Below are 14,309 nucleotides of genomic sequence, written 5' to 3' on the forward strand. Positions count from 1 at the left end.
CAATAGGCAATAAATTAAAGCAAGTTAAGAGTCTATCAACTGACGGATAGATAAGAAACCCTGATAAATATGGTCATGGAAAACTAGCTACAAAAAAATGAAATCCTGTCATATGTGACATGAATAGAACTGGAGACAATTATGATTAAATGTAATCCTGTGTATATCTGAACCCATGTGTACTATAAAATTCTTAACTCTATTGAAATTAAAGGCATCCTTTATGTAGGGACAGATTACTCTGTTGATAAATTTTCCAGGCCAATCTGATTCCATTTCCCTTCTGAAGCTTGTCTTTAGCACTGATTTATGCTTATAAGCACCCTTGTCAAAGGGCAAATACCTTGTTAACTCATTAAATATTTAATGACAGAAGATGTTGAAATTAATAGGATAAAGTCAATGCCTGTTTTTTTAGAAATAATTTCATTTTAAAATGTAGCATGTTATTCCTTTAATATTTTATACTTTTATGTATCAGCTAAAATATACTTAATATAAATAAATAAAAACCAATTACTATAAATCAAAAAAGTGATGATTGGATTTAAAAAAATAAATATCACAAGAAATAAAAAACAATAGGTGTCAATCACCCCTATGATGTTTGACACAAAAGCAATAGTATTAATTGCAGTTTCTGAAGAGACATAAAGTCATTTATTATTATTAATATTTTTGGTATTAATACGTCTAAATGCAAAAAATATTAAAAACAGATTAATGTGTATTTTTCTAAAGTGTTATAAATAGTATAAAACTATTTGCTACCTCTTCTGTTTTTAACTCTTTTATGTGAATATTTTGACCATTTAAAAAAATTTTGACCATATTAAGACTCATAGAGTTCTCTCCTATAAACAATGACTGCCGTTGCTAATAAGTGTCCGCCATGGATTTTTCTCCAGGCAATGTCATAATTCCACTCTGATTACCATATGCTGAATTTCTATGATAGTACATAGTATTTTCCCAAGCTAGACTTCCTTGAAAATAATTATTGGCACTATTTTTTTTTCAAGAAAACAAATGACCTTTTAAAAGAAACTTATGGAAACTTCTTTCCAAGTGAATTAGACAGAAATCTACTTCTGTTATAAAGTTTGTTTCTTTTTTTTTTAAATAGACTAAAATGTAAAACTCAAATTTGGAGGCCCAATTCAGTATATTTTACAAATAGTTTTGAAGCTAAGATAGATTATTTTGTAAAAAAAAATTACAACAAATTGATAAAGTTTACTGCCAGTTTTAATTTTTTTGATATTACTGAGGTCAGACTGCCACTTTGAATGGTTTTTACTGCTCTTGCAACTAGCTGCAGGCACTTCTCACCCCTCCCCCATCCTCCACTGGTAAAAGTTATTTCATCTGAATAAAAATAGTAATAATGATTATAATAATATTATACCCTAGGAATAATGATTATAATAATGATTATACCTCAAGAATTGTTCTAAGGATGTCAAATGTATAAGTTTACTAATCTTGACAAGGAAAGCATTAAGCATAAGAAGTTGAGTCAGAGAGTTAAATAATTTCCCAGGCATTTATTTTTTAATTGATTTTTAAAATATTTTATTAGTGCATGGTAGTTATACAGGGGAATTCATTGTGGCATTTCCATATATGTACAAAATGTTCCCCGACTTGGTTCATCCCCTTCATAATTTTCTCTTTTCCTCCCCCTTCTCCAAATGACTTTCACAGATTTCCGGGCTCCCTATTCATATAGAAAACGCATTAACAATATTCATCCCCCTTTACCTTCTTCATTTGCCCTTGCCCTACTAGTACCCTCCCCAAATCATAACTTGTTTTACATTCCTGTCCTGCATTGTGTCTATTCATTGTGTTTATTCATTGTGTCTATTCATTGTTCAGTGGGGGTTTTCCTTGGGATTTTACCTGTGAATGACTGTACTTTAATCAATCTAACACCCTTGTCCATTAGAAACCAAGATTTAAGAACTTTTCATTGTGGCCATTAAAAGTCAGTGTTTCTAAAAAAAAAATCTCCCTTCCCACTCACTTTTTCTTTACATTGTGGTAAAGTACATACAATACAAGATTTGCCATCTTAATTAGTTATATAATTTCAGCATTGCTAAGTTTATACAACCAGTTTTCAGAACACCTTTTCTCTTGCAAAACTGAAACTCATTATCTGTTAAACAACAATTTCTCTTTCCTTCCTCCCCTGCAGTTTTTGTCAGCCACCATTCTGCTTTGTTTCTGTGAATGTGACTATTCACAGTGCTTCATAAAAGTGCTATCATTTGTCTTTTCATTGCTAGCTTCTTTTCCTGAGCATAATATCCTCAAGTTTCAACTATGTTGTAGTACATTGGAATTTCCCAACCATTGAAGGCAAAATAACAGCACATTGCATGTGTGTTTCTGTCACATTGTATTTGCCTTTTCATCTGTCAATGGACACTTGGTTTGATTCCATCTTTTGACTAGTGTGAATAGTGCTGCAATAACCGTGGGTGTGCAGAGATCTCTTCAAGACCCTGCTTTTGATTCTTTGTGAGTTTAATTCAGAAATGGGATTGCCAGATCATATGGTAATTTTCTTTTCATAAGTTTTTGAAGAACTCCTATGCCATTTTCCACAGTGGCTATATCATTTTACATTCCTCCTGACAGTGGACAATTCTGATTTCTTATATCATCACCAACAATTGTTCTTTTCAAATAATAATAATCATAATGAATGTGAGATGATGGCTCATTGTTGTCTTAATTTCCATTATCATTAATAATATTAAGCATCTTTTGCTGTGCTTATTGGACATTTGTATACTTTTACCAGAGAAATGTCTGTTCAAGCCCTTTGCATATTTTTAATTTGGTTTGTGTTGTTGACTAAGAGGAGATCATTATATAGCTTTTAAATATTAAGTTCATATCAGATACATGATTTGCAAATATTTTCTCCCTTTCCATAGGTTGCCTTTTCCCTCTGTTGACTGAGTCTTTAATGTGCTGGTATTAATTATGATACAGTTTATTTTTTCTTCTTATTTTCTGGGTCTCTCCATTCATTCATGTACACAACTTTAGCCACTAACAGCTTCTCCTTCCCTCTTGATAAAAAAGCCAGATTGTGCAAAAATGACTATTAATTCACAAGATAAATTCTTCTCTCTTCTGAGAACTTTCCTTGACCCTTTATTCCTGAAATAAGACAAAATAAGATGAATAAATCACTTTATAAAATTCCATTTTACTTTCTCAAGTTGGAAGGCTCAGTCAGACTCAAGAAGTGTGGATAGAAACACCTGCAGCTTGATTCTAGTCAGTTCTTTTAACTAATGCCCCTACTGTGACTGCATCTGTAATCAGCATTAGAAAGCAAATTATTGGATACATTCCCTGAAAAACCTAGTATTTAAAAATACTTTGTGCAAAGATTCAACTAAATAATTTCAACATGAAGCAAATATTAAATCAAAATAAGGCTATTTTTTCAAATAATTATGTACCTTCTTTTAATACAATAAACAGGTTAGTGTATGGTCAATTGCTATGAAATTACAAGGAAAAATTCTTTATAAAACTGTAAGATGATTAGAGGCTGGTTCTTGACTCAAGGCTTACTCATCGTTCGGCATTCACATATTGTGAAAAACAACACCATAACAAATGCATAGTTTGCAATGACTAATAATGAACACCTTTTCCATTACTTACAGGGGTAAATACATATTGGAATTGTCACATTTTAATTGAATGCCTATTTATTATGTCTCTACTAGACACCCATATCACCTATGGTGGTAATATTAGCACAGGAGTCATTTTAAATGTTCTGTGGATATACATACTTTTTTAAAATACAATTTTTAGGAAATATAAAAGAAAATCAGTAATTATAAGCCAGAGAACCTAGAAAAGTTCCCTACATAAAACATTCCCAAATTGTATATACTGAAATTAACTATCATATTTATATTTTACTTAGAACTTGTGGAAAGCATATACATATATAATTTTACACAGCAAGAGGCAATTACTGAAGGCTTTCAGAAGAAACATTGTTATTTCTAAAGATTTGCTGGAAACAGAAAAGACTGAGTTAGTATTGCACCTAGTTTTATTCTTACTGCTCAAAGCATCAGTTACTACATTTGCATTGCACTGCTGCAGAAGAGAAATGTTAATCTTCATAAAGTTCAAGTGAGCAACTTGGACATAAGCAAAGGCACAAAATTTGTTTTCCTAAAATTAATAAACTCCTCACTTTTTGACTAAATATAATATTCTAACTGGCAAGAAGTCATTGTAAATCACTGTAAGGAACTAGATGGCTTCTATAAGATCTTTAATATTCTATTCAGTAAAGAGTGTGGGGACCCTGTCATAAAAATACTTGAACTGGAAATTAAATATGCTCTTTCTGTAATTTCTCTCTATAGATTTTGGGTTGAGACTAATGTACGGATCCATCTGAAATAGATGAAGTTTCTTCCTTGACAATGAGTCTCTTTTTTAAATGAAGTTTAATTGGTAATGATTTCAGACCTTATTTGGAACATAAGAACACCATACAAGGTATTTTCATTTGTATCTGAAAGTTTCACATGTGGAGAGAAAGCTCTGTCTTTATACTTCTTTCTTGCCAATTGCTTAGAAGCTATACACTAGTGGTAGATACTTTTATGAAATTTCTATCAGGAGCTTGGATTCTAGTTCCAGTCCTGTTATCCATTATCCATATAGCAATTACTCACTGAACCCCACTTCCCTCAATCATTAAATGGACATTTCTGCAAGTTTCCCATTTCCTCCCACATATACTTGTAGATTATTGAAAGTCTTAACATGTGTCTAACACTTTACACATAAGAGATACTTCAATTTTTAGACAAACATGACACTGTAGATATTATACTTATTTTCCCAACTTGTAAGAGAGGCCAATTAAGATAGCATGGTCATTCCATAGATCTGTCTGTGTTTACAAATGTGTCTTTCCAGTCCCTGATTTCCTTCCCATAGTGTCATGGCGTTTCTTTATGATTGTGAAAGTCTACTGAGACAACAGCTTTGCCAACACTTTACTAAATGCATAGTAGTAACTTTCTGGGGTGTTTTAATTGCTTTTTAGTTGTTGTTCTGGGTGGGAGTTCATTATAGCAGTTACAAAGATTATTACAATATGTCAAATACATCAAACTTGATTTGACCTCCTCCCCCATTCTCCTTTATCCTCCCCTCCTCCCATTGATAAAATAGTTTCATTTTTTCCATTTGCACACATGTGTACCCAGTATTTGTACCATATTCACCCTCTTACATCTTTTTCCCATCTCCTCTCCCCAACGCCTGGTATCAACCCCCTGGTAATTTTCAATGTATCAGGTGGCCAACACCCCTATTTTTCCACACTTTCCAAAAAATTTCTGTAAATTAGAGCTAATGGCCAAATCCCCACTATGCCACAACCACCAAGCTGATTCCCAAAAAAATAAAAATCTGCATATACCTATAAAAATTAATTTATTTAAAAAACTTTTACCTTATACTGAGATCACAGACCCAGATGACATCAATGGTGATATTTATTAAACATTTATAAAGAAAATAGACAATGTCAATATCCCACAAATTATAGGAGGAAGGACCACTTCCTAACATTTTATGAGGCCAGTATTATTACCCCATGCCAAAAAAAGGTTGAGATCTCTCAAAAAACTCAGACTAATGTCCATTATGAATCTAGATGCAAAATCATTGACAAAATTTGGCTTTGAATTGTAAACAAAATCCAGCAACATTTAAAAACACTATTCACCAGGAACAAATGCAAGTGTGATTTATCCTGGGGATGGAAGATTTGCTTAACTCCCAAACATCAAGGAATATAATTCATCATATAAATCATCAAATGAGAGAAATACTAATATAATTAATATAAATGCATCCATAGATAAATATATTTAACAATATCATCACTAGTCATGATTAAACTTCTTAACAAACATGGGATAGGAAGAATTTTTCTAAACCTGAAGAGGAACATTTAGGCAAAACCCATAGTGGGCATCATACATAATGGTGAAGTCTGAATGGTTTGCCTATAGAGCCAAGGAGCAAGGCAAGGGCTCTCATCTCTTTTATTCAGTATGGTGTTTACTGGAAGTTCTAGCCAGGCTAAGGAATATGGTACCCATATTATAAAGAAAGAAAAACTATCTATATTCACAAGAAACATAATATTGTATACAGAAAATCAAAAGGAAAGCATTCAGACTCATAAAGAATACACTCATGCATGCATTCAAAAATATTTAACAAATACATAAGACAGCAGAGATACAGTATGAAAAATCACTTGGGTTCTACAATTCTATATATAAATAATTAAATAAACCAAAATTTAAGTCAAGAATAGAAATACAGTTTTAAAATCACCAAAAAGATTAAACATACTTAGAAATAAATTTAAAATTATAAGTCTCAAACTCCAAAATTTCCAATTTGCTTGAATCAATTATAAAGAAAATCTAAATAAATGGGAACATAGTCCACATTCAAGGATCAGAAGACTTGATTTGTTTAAGATGGTGATTTTCTCTAAATCAAACTATAAATTCAATACAACTTTATCAATATCCTAAACACTCATGTCACATGTACACACACACACACACACACACACACACATGAACCTATTAGAAATTTACTGGCAAATCCAAAAGTATATATAAGAACACAAATCATATCAAATAGTTAAAATGATTTTGGAAAAAACAAAAGAAGCATATGTTTCACATTCTTATTCAAATGACATATGGCAAACCTGCCAGGTAACACAAGGGAAATTCACATTCAAAATTATTAATTTAACCCTCACTTCACACACACACACACACACACACACACACTCAAAATGAACCATAGGCTAAAATGTAAGAGGTAAAACAATAAAGCATTTTAAAGAAAACACAGAAGAAAATTTAAGAACTTGAGTTAGAGAAAGACTTACTAGCTAAGGAACCGGATGCTTGAACCATAAAAGAAAAAAATGAAAAATTTGTCATGTCACAATTCACATTATTTTCACTTAAAGACAACATAAAGAAGAGGAAAACTAAAATTCACACCCAAAACAGGACTTGTACCCCAAATTTGCAAATTTTCTCAATGGTGAGAACTCAATATTTTTAAAGCCAAAATATTAAAACATTTCACCAAAGATATATAAACGGAGAATAGGCACATAAAAACTTGTTAAATATAATTGTTAATAGAAAAATGCAAAAATTTCACTTTGAACATAGTCTAGGAAGGCTAAATTAAAAGACAGACCATGACAAATACTGACAGATGTGGGGAATTGTTGGGAGTAGCTACTTTGAAAAAAATGTTTGGCAGTTTCTCCAAAAATTAAACATGAAAGTACTTTACAACTCATTAATGCTATCTCTAGTTATCTACTCAAGAAAAAAAGTGAAAATATGTAAGAAGATGAAAAAGCACATTGGGAAAAATGCAAAATTTCACAAATTAAGATTTAAGTAAATAGCTAATAAGCGTATAAAACATTCATTATTAATCATAAGAGATGTATAAATTAAAACAACAAAAATGTCACTTTACACACAGGAGACTGGCTAAAGTTAAAAATATTTTGCCATACCAAGTGTTAGTGGAGATATTTAACAACTGAACTGCTAATAGAAATGTGTGTCAGGACAAGTTAAGAGAGCAATTTGACAGCTTTTTAAAAAGTTAAACATATATCTGAAGACCCAGAAACTCCACTCTAAATATTAACTCAAGAGAAATGAAAACATATACTCCATCAAAATCTTACACATAAATATTCATAGCAGCTTTATACATAGGAACCACAAATTTAAATTTACCAAAATTCCCATCTGTAGGTGAATCAATAAATTATGATTACTTTTAAGTGGAAAAATATTTAGCAAGAAAAAGGACTAAATTACTGACATATGAAAAACTGTAGATGGATTATTAAAATATTATATAAATCCAAAAGCATAAGTACTGCATTATTTCATCTGCATAAAACTATGGAAAATAAAATACCAAGTACAGTGACAGAAATCACATCAGGTGTAACATGAGGCCAGGGATGCTGGTGGAATGTCCCATATTCATAATTGAACTTCTTAGCATAGTAAAAATAGGATATACATTGATTATGCTCCTGGTTTCATGGCTTCATATTGTTTGAAGTTTTCAAAATTTACTTAAAATGGATTAATATACTGTGTGTGAATGAAATATTGATTAAAAACATGAGCAGAAAAAGTCAAGTGAGAGCAAAGAATGGTTCATTGCATCAGACGTGTTGAAGGTCACTACAGATCACGCATCTGAAGCATTTTCTTTCCTCTGATGCCTATATTCTTCACTATAGAAATAATTACCAACACTGAGCAAATAATTAGTGAATGCCTAATACTTAAGACACTATTCCATACATTATCTTATTCAATTACTCAATTTTCTCTACCATGTATTTTTTTTTTAGTGGTCCGAAGTTTGTTCTCTGGGCCTCATGCTGGTTAGACAGGCACTCTATCATTTGAGCCACTTTACCAGCTCTAATTAACATGTCTTCACAGAAATATTAAGTATGTGAATGATTATTAGAATTTAAATGATACGCCTAAGAGACATAGTTCAACGTTGGCAAGTGATGACACCGCCATCTCACTTGCTCATGCAGTTCAATGCTGCAGAAGAATGTGGCACTCCAGTGTGCCCACTGATAAAAAAGCTCTCCGTGCTTCATGGGAGCCAGCAGGACTTTGCCTATATAAGGAAAAGAACCAAAATAAAAAGGTTTATGAAGTGACTTTGAACTGTGAATTTAGTTTTATATCCTGTTTTAATGCTTTGAGAACCAGGAGGGTTATGGCATAAAATCTGTGAGTCATAATATAGGACATTCTCTACAGTAATCTTCCATAATCTTTGTTCACTCATTTTTGACCTCCCTTTAACCATTAGCAGAAAAATAGGAAGCCCACTGACATATTTGCTAGGTACCTAATGTGAATTAGGTACCCTACTTTTATTTATTCTGTATTGCAGCATGCATCCTTGGGTATGTCTAATAGATTATAAAGAATTTTAAAAATACACAAAGAAGAGTAATTAATGTTTTTTAATCTGATCTCTGAAGTATTTATTAATAAACTTTAAAATAAGATACAGGGACACAGTTCATGTTAATGTTCTTATAAATACAGATTTTTATTTTAAATTTTAAAGTGATATTTTACCTTTCCAAAACCATTTTACATTCAATATTAAAAACAACCTAAAGAGTGTTGTATGAAACTCTTGTACATACATTCATTATACCCTCCTATATATTATAAACATATCTTCTTTTTTACCCCATTTTCCTTAATTAGTTTCAGCAAAAGAACACAAAACTAAGAAATTTATAAAATGCATTTTCTAATTAAAGTGGAACACAGGAACTCACATCTCAAAAATTATTCTACTGAAGATCACAAAGAAGGAAAGTAATGTCAGAGAGATAGCAGTCAACCAGCATCCAGTCACTCATTCTTTCTTAAGTATTAAGGGTTTTTTTTAGTATAAATCCTTGTATATGCCTACCTAGCTATACTATAGTTTATAGTTTCCCTTTCTCTTAGGTATTTCTGTTAAAGTTTTTGGCAAAGGAATGTGAATAGAAGTAAGGGATGTCAGTTCTATGCCAGCAACCTTAAATCAGTAGACATGACACATGACAGTCTTTCTCCTTGTCAGAAGCTAACACATAGAAGTACCTAGGATACAGCTTTCCCTTGAAGACAAATATTATGTCTGGGGGCATTACACAAGGAGACAAAATGGAAAGAATATGGGAGTTTACATGTCCTGAAAAAACAGAGTATCTATCAATTCAGAATGTCCATCAGGGTGTTTTCAGAGAGAAGAAAAAAAGAAATACGTGTGTGTGTATGCACATATATATGTGTGTGTGCATATGCATGTGTATATGCATATATATATGTGTATGTATTTTCTCCCAAATTAGTCAGCTTTCCATCACTATAATAAAAAATGCTTGAGATGACCAAATTTTAAAAAGAAAAAGGTATTTTGGCTCACAGTTTTGTAGACTCCATTCCATGGATGATTGGCTCTGTTGCTTTTGGTCCTGTGGCAAGACATGGTGGCATGGTGAGAATTCATGGTGGAGTAAAACCACTCATCTCACCACCATGCAACAAAAGAGGAACTGGAAGGGACCAGCGTTCCACAATCTCCTTTGAAGGCATGGCCCAAAAGACCTAAAGACCTCTGCTGGGAAGCTTCTCTTAAAGGTTCTGTCACCTCCCAAAAGAACTGCCTCGAGGACCAATGCTTTACCAGGTAGGCCTTTGGAAGAGGTCCAAAATCCAGTGTATAGCATGCCCCTTAGATTTCATTGTCTGTTTCATAAGCAGACTGACTGTTTTTAGCTAATATATAAATCATATCGATGGCATCTTAAGGCAATCAAGAAGAAATTCACATTTCTCATAAAAGTCTATCACACCAAGAGACAAAATGAGAGTTGTAAAAAGACTGTTTGGAGGCAGGAACTTTGATTGAATAGAGGGTCTGTAGTTGAGGGGCTGTTAAAGATCAGCATTTCCCTTTACTTGATTTTGCTTATATGCTATGAAATTCTTCAATATGAGATTCACCCACACATATATTACAGATATAATCTTTACATGCTCATCAGTAATGGAGTTCTAATCCTTATAAAGTTGACTATGTAAAATATGATACGTTTAAAAATATGCTATGTTATAAATTCCTTTTTGTTAGGATTATACACTACCTTGCTTTTCCCACAGAATATTAAAATAATATTCTATACTTAAGTACCAGCATTTTTCCTCAAGTAGCTAATAGTTAATCTCTGGTTTCTTCATTATACTTGATCCATTGTTTGTCTGTGTTTGTGTCCTGTTCAGTCCAAGACTGATGATGGCAAGAGCTTGGTAGCAGGAAACAGAGAACTGTTAGGGAATTCTCTCCATCCCCACTCCACCTTAGCTGTTGTTTCTTGTACAGATGCTCCCTTTCCTGAAAACAGTTTTGGCTGTGTGAACTCTGCAGTTCTATTCTCACTGATTTCCAAAATTATTTGTCTTACTTTCCTCTTAAATCATAGTGGTGGCAACAGCTTTGCTCTGTTCATTTCTCTTTTCTTCATCATCCCTTTTTATCTGTTAACATTAAATGTGTTTGTAAATAGTCCCTTCATTAATGTCTCCTTACTGGAACCATTTGTTTCTTGTCGATATATTTCCCTCATTTTATGGATGAGGAAACTAAAGTACAAAAAGATCAAAACTCCAAGCTGACAAATAATAAATGGTGTAATAAAGAATTCAAAATTAGGCAACCTGATATAGTGTCAGTGCATCTAAAGGGTATGCGGTAGTGGCTCCCTGTTTCAACATTTAGCATAGAACTGCTCAGAAAGACCTTAAGGAAAAAAAGAGATATATGACATTGTCACAGATATACTTTAAATCGTCTCACTGCAAGTTAAAAAAAGAGATTTAGTAGGTACAATGTTTCAATTTTAACAGGAATATGATGTTAACAATCTTACAAAAGGAAGCAAAAACTGCAGGAGTCTGTGGTCCATCTAGTAGAAGAAAAACAGGAGAACAAAAACAGGGAGATGATGATAACAGCACAACCCTGGGTGTTCAGAGTACTTCAAAATTGGCCCAATGTTGAGATCACTCCAAGTGTGTAGGACAAATTAAGCTTCTTTATTCTGGTGCCTCTAAATAATCAGCACATTTTGCTAAAGACTTTTAATTACGACATGTTCATTCAGCAGCTTTTTTTTATTTGCTTACGCTGTTCTTCCCATAGGAGGGGAATGTACTAGTTATAAAAAGGAAATATATGCTACTCCTGTAGTTATAATATTCTTATTTTAAAACACTAGATAAATTAATTTTCTGAAGGTTTATCAATCCCATGAGTTTAGTTAGTGACTATCTTACCCTATAGTGTCAAGCCGCTTTTAAGGATATGTGGAAATTGCATTTTACAAACTGCAATCATAAGGAACAATGAATTTATTATAGGAAGAAATTTTGTTTTCAATTTAAAGTCTGGAAAAAGAAGAGTAATAGGAAGACAATGTACTGTACAATTATCTGAAAACATAAAAATGCTAGTTAAAAGGAATATTTCTTATCAACATCATCCAGAAATAGCTCAATGAAGCAGCTATTTGTATGCCAGTCTCTCCTAGTCACTCATAGTTAACAGTAAGAGTTCTCAAAGGATTCAGACTTTACAGCTTAACAAAGAATATGTCATAAAAGATGCACAAACAACTAAGAATGAGTAGTGAAGTCAGCTTGACAGTAACGTTTCTCAGGGTAGAATAATAAATTGTCATTCTTGTTTATAAAAAAGTCTCTTGTGAGTTTTATTTGATCAAATCTTTCCCAAGAGAAATGACTTAATCAATGTTCTTCCTAGTCCTAAAAAAGCTGAAAAATCAGACCCTGAATCCAGGTGTAACATAGATTCCATGAGAGATTTAGTCTAATATCTTTATCCATGTGATTCTGATGTCTATGAACTACAAGAGGTCTTTCAGAGACTGGACTTTGCAGTCAGACAAACTTGAGTTTCATCCTTGATCCTGTTTCTTCCCATCTATATGGCAATGAAGATGTGAGAGTTTGTAAAAGAAGGATACAAATACCAATATTTTAGGGTTCCAATGAAACTTATGTCTCATATTTGAACCTATTGTTATTATTTCCATTAGAAATGTAATAAGCAAAATATAACTCTTGCCTTTGATTATTAAAATTAAAATTTTTGTAGTCTTAAGGTAATAGAAGACCAGTGGAACAGAATAAAGGACCCAGATATGAATCCACACAGCTATGATCATCTTATTTTTGACAAAGGCACCAAAAATATATGATGGAAAAAAAGACAGCCTCTTCAACAAATGTTGCTAGGAAAAATGGTTATCCGTCTGCAAAACCCTGAAACTAGATCCATGCTTATCACCCTTATTCTAGTATCAACTCAAAATGGATTAAGAACCTTACTATCAGACCTGAAACTCTGAAGTTAATACAGGAAAGATCAGGGAATACTCAGGAAATAATAGATATAGGCAAGGACTTCCTCAATAGAACCCCAATAGTTCAGAACTAAGAGAAAGAATGGACAAATGGGACTTCATAAAACTAAAAAGCTTCTGCACAACAAAATAAATGGTCTCTAAACTGAAGAGACCACCCACAGAGTGGGAGAAAATATTTACCAGCTATCCATTAGACAAAAGACTGATAACCAGAATATACAGAGAACTTAAGAAACTAAACTCTCCCAAAATCAATGAACCAATAAAGAAATGTGCAGCTGAACTAAACAGAAATTTCTCAAAAGAAGAAATTCAAGTGACCAAAAAACACATGAAAAAATGCTCACCATCTCTAGCCATAAAGGAAATGCAAATCAAAACTACACTAAGATTCCACTTCACCTGTTAGAATAGCCATCATCAAAAACACCACCAGCAACATGTGTTGGCCAGGATATAAGGAAAAAGAGACTCTTGTACACTGCTGGTGGGAATGCAAGCCAGTGAAACCACTCTGGAAAACAAATTTGGAGACTTCTTAAAAAATACCAGGTAATAGAGGTATTCAACCTCTATTAGGTATTAGATCCTGCCATATGATCCAGGAATCCCACTCCTGTGGATATACCCAAAGGAATGCAACACAGGTTACTCCAAAGGCACCTGCACACCCATGTTAATTGCAGCGCTATTCACAATAGCCAAGTTACGGAAACAACTAAGATACCCCACTACTGACGAATGGATCAAGAAAATGTGGGATTTATACACAATGGAATTTTACTCAGCCATGAAGAAGAATGAAATCTTATCATTAGCAAGTAAATGGATGGAACTGGAGAACATCATTCTGAGCCAGGTTAGCTGGACTCAGAAAAGCAAAAATTGTATATTTTTCCTTATATGTGGACTTTAGATCTAGGGCAAATATAACAATGTGGTTGGACTTGTGTCACATGCTAAGGGGAGAGCACATACAGGAGGAATGGGGATAGGTAGGAAACCCAAAACATGAAAGTGTCTGTTGTCCCCATTGCAGAAGAGCTAATACAGAAGCCTTAAAGTGACAGAGGTCAATATGGGAAGGGGATCAGGAACTAGTGAATAGGTCAAGTAGAGATGAATCAACTTGGGTTGTAACACACTTGTGCATGGAAGAAATGCTAGGAATCTC

Source organism: Castor canadensis, chromosome 13 (genome assembly GCF_047511655.1).
Source record: "Castor canadensis chromosome 13, mCasCan1.hap1v2, whole genome shotgun sequence".
Lineage (NCBI taxonomy): Eukaryota > Metazoa > Chordata > Mammalia > Rodentia > Castoridae > Castor > Castor canadensis.